The sequence below is a fragment of the Acomys russatus genome, chromosome 14 (assembly GCF_903995435.1).
Source record: "Acomys russatus chromosome 14, mAcoRus1.1, whole genome shotgun sequence".
Taxonomy (NCBI): domain Eukaryota; kingdom Metazoa; phylum Chordata; class Mammalia; order Rodentia; family Muridae; genus Acomys; species Acomys russatus.
In genome coordinates, this window is record NC_067150.1 from 17,256,920 (window position 1) to 17,260,836 (window position 3,917).

The window sequence follows — 3,917 nt, forward strand, 5'->3', positions numbered from 1 at the left end:
TTTCATTAGTCTACGTAGGTGTGACTACATCTGTTTTAGTAAAAGATTTCAGCTCTTGTAATCGTGTACTAAAAGTATAGCAAGTTTTGTATTTATGTCCTTTAAACAACTACAATGATAAAGAAATGAACCATTTAAGATTAAAATACACTACTGTTTTTAAAATCTGTATATATAAGTGAGTCAAGAAGTCTGAGAAACTTGAAAGCTGCCTGGGAAAAAGAAACTCCATAGCACCCGTCTCCTGGCATTGTCTCTGCCTCAAAGAATCACATTGTTCAAGATCTACTGTGCTTTGGAGCCATAACTGCCAGAAGGGTCAAATATTGATGAACATGCAAAAATAAATATATTCATCAAGAAGCTCAAGATTATATTTTCACCACTGACTTAACTTTGCTCTCATAGCCAACAAATTTTAAAACTATGACAGGAAGATACTCAGCCGGGTGCTTCCCTTTCCCCCTCAGCTGTCCAGCCCTTGGAATCACATCTAAGGGGAGGCAAGCAGAAAAGGCCAGAAGACCAGCCGACAAAGCGAGGCTGGGGAGGGTAGCACCCAGGACTGTACAAGCCTGACTCCTGCCCGGCTCTGTGTCTGTACTTCCTCAGTGTGCCCGGTGAGTCCCTCAGCACCTCTCATCTGTTTCCTCAGTGCTCACAAGAAAAACCAACAGAAATGCAGATTTTTTAAACTTGTAAATTAATTTGTGAAATTGACATTTGGTTACATGTTATCCATATCTGTTCTTTCACTTAGTTCTCTGCAACTTAGTGCTCTTAAAAACACTTTTTAAAAGAAAACATAGTGTTGCACCAACCAAGGATGACAAATGCGACGAACCTAGACCCCCTGTTCAGATCTAGTCCCTGGACAGCTCATTCTTCATGGTTGTGGGGAGAGCTGCGACTGCCTCTGACTTGAACTCGGGTGCCAGCTATTTGGTCCCAGTGTGCACTCGTAGGAAAGGGAAGCAGGCTATCTGGATGAGACCTGATAAGCTGTGGTCATATGGTGGGGAGGAGGCTCTCTTTTGTCAGAGGTCTAGGGGAGGGGAACAGGGTAGGGAAGGGAGGGAGGGTGGGAATGGGAAGATACAAGCGAGGGGATAACAATAGGGATGTAATCTGAATTATTTATAAAAAAAAAATAAAAAATTTAAAAAGAAAACCTAGTTAAAAGTATAATCTTTATTTATCTATTTTTATTTTTTTGCCATTCTAGGGGCTATGAGGGCCAGTCCTTCTACATGTGAGGCAAGCAAGCTCTCTACCATCACCAACCTATACATATATACCTAGTGTAGTTCAGCAACTCCTTGGTGCTTTCTCTCCCTTTGAAGTTATTTCTATTTATAATTTATGCTTATCCACCCATGTAAATAAATGATACCTTTTTAAAAGGTAAAGAAAAATCCTTTAAAAACTATATAGAGAAACCAATAAAGCTACAAAGCTCCTGCTTGGCCTCTTTAGTCATCATTTTTAAAAGTGATTCTTAGCATTTTACAATTTACTTTTGTATAGAAACTATAACAGGACCTGTCCCTAGAGAAGTTGCAGGTGTGGCTGCTGTGTCACGTGCGCATCAGCAGGTGGCAGAGAGGAGAGAGGCTGTGTCTAAGCTCAGTGCTCTGACCTGTAAACATCCTAATGATTAGTAGCCTGACATTCCCTGAAAAAAGTGAGCCTGAAACGACCACCAGTCCAGAGCTGAGAGGCCTGGATGGGCTTCCAGGGCAGGGAGTGAGCAGGAAGCCAGAAAAACTCTGCCCGGGACTGCCCCTTCTGCTCCCCAACCCCCCACCGCCCCATAAGAGTAAATAAGCCTGAGATAGACAACCCTTGCATGGGGTCCCTCAGGCTGACCTGGGTCGGGTCAAACCTAGAAAAACCACCAGACCGGTGTTGTGCAGGCCCAGGCGGGGGTGAAGTGGTGTGGGAGCAAAGCATGCCCAAGATGGCCACTGCCCATTGCCAAAATGCACAAGTACGGCATAACATTCCCGAGACCACTCCTAAAAGGAACCCAGACACTCACAGACTCTGGGGCACCACTGAAAGGAGTGAGTGGTGGAGAAATGGAAGAAAAAGACAAACAGAAGGATTTAGGCACAGAGAAGAGAGGCAGAACTGGAATCTTGAAGATAGTGAGAAACAGCCTGATGTCAGTACCTGGTGGTGCCACTGGGGACCATGGTGGTGTCCTTGCCTGTGCTGCCACTGGAATCCATGTCTGAGTCTGTGGCCCTGCAGCAGCAGGAGTCTGTTATCACCAAAGACCAGGTAGATGTCCCTGGTCTGGGCTGCTGCCCAGGGACATGTTGATGTTGAGGGAGGTGCAGAACTGACTCCATCCCTCACCTGGGCATTGAAGAAGAGTTGTCCCTGAGAGTGTGAGAGAGAATTGACCCCAGTCCTAAGCAGCTGTAGTACTCAGAAAGCATCCCACACATTGTAGGAGCAGCAGGTAAGCCAGACTGGAGCTTATGAGTGGGGGAAAGCTGGCTCTGGCACTTGACTCCCATGTGGTGGCGTGGATGAGGGAGAGATATCTTCCTATTCCCTCACCTTCAGCAGGTGAGAAACCTGGTCATGAGGGAAGGAGAGGTACCCATGCTCCTCACCAGTTGTAGCACTTGAGAGAGTGGGAACTGCATCTTGCTTAGGCAGGACAGTAGAGCTGACCCGGGTTGGAGAAAGGGTGAGCAAGCCAGGCCTGAGGGTGTGTGTGTGTGAGAGCTGGCCCTGCCACTTGACTGTTCTGTAGTGATATCAGCAAGGGAGAGATCTCCTCCCCTCCTTTTTGCTCTTGACACCTGTGGCTGTTGGAAAAGCTGGCCCCACTGGGGTCATGAGAGCAGGAGAGCAGGTCCTGTCCCTCACCTGGGCAGCACAGTAGAGCTAACCCTGATGGCAGGGGTATGAGTGAGCTGGCCCTAAGGCCATGAGAGTAGGAGAGCTGGCTCTTCCCCTTGCTGGCTGTGATACTTGGAAAAGCTAAGCCGAGGCAGTGCTGGAGAGCTGGCCCTGGAGGTGTGGGTGCAGAAGAGCTGGATGGTTGACCAGCTTGGCTGCCGCTTAGGCCCAGATTCAGAGCCTTGAGTTGGCCTACCCATTGATGAACTGCTGGAGAGCATGAAGGGAATGGTCCTACAGATTCAAAGCTACAGGACCTCCATGACACAGAGAAATAGCAGGATATCTGGGAGGAGGCTCAGTGAGGATCCAGTATTAATGAAGTAGGAGAAGCCAGTGCCTCGTACCAAACCAATGAAGGTATACCGTGGGACACACTGAGAAATACTACAGCTTCCACAACAACGTTCTTTCTGCTCTTTGTGAGGCTGTGTTCCAAGGGTTGAAGGCGGGGAGAGGGGAGAGGAAGATGAGTGGGATTGGGTGCATGCTGTGAAATTCATAAAGAACCAATAAAAAGCTTTTTAAAAAAGAACTAGAATGGGTTAATTTTTTTAAGAAACAGACTGTAGATTAACTAATGAATATTTGGATAGACAATTTCTTTTTATTTGAGTAGTATCTATCAAACTTCCTCTCAAGTTCATCAGTGTGCATTCTGAGGGCTGCGTGTGGTGGTACATGAGGAATTCCAGCATTTGTGGTGTAAAGGCAGGAAGATCACAAACTCAAGGGCAGCCTGGACCTTAACAACCCAAAATGTGTTTTTAAGGGCAGTGAGATGGCTCAGTGGGTAAAGCACTTGCCTTGCAAGCCGTAAATGTGCCAACATGAATCCCTGAGGTAAAAGGGGAGACCCAACCCTACAAACATGTTCCCTCACTTCCACATGGCATATGTGTGCTCACATATGCATCATAAGCATACACATAATATCAATATGGTAAATAATATATTTAGACCATGTGGGACATAGGTACTAGAAAACGTGTTCAGGG

General features: G+C 46.5%; 1 non-coding gene across 1 annotated transcript; it reads left to right on the forward strand.

Moving 5' to 3' along the window:
* The first annotated feature begins 1,541 nt into the window (after positions 1-1,541).
* Positions 1,542-1,673, forward strand: LOC127198812 (small nucleolar RNA SNORA17). Its single transcript, XR_007831859.1, has one exon. It is a non-coding gene; the product is annotated as a small nucleolar RNA SNORA17 (small nucleolar RNA).
* Positions 1,674-3,917: the final 2,244 nt, after the last annotated feature.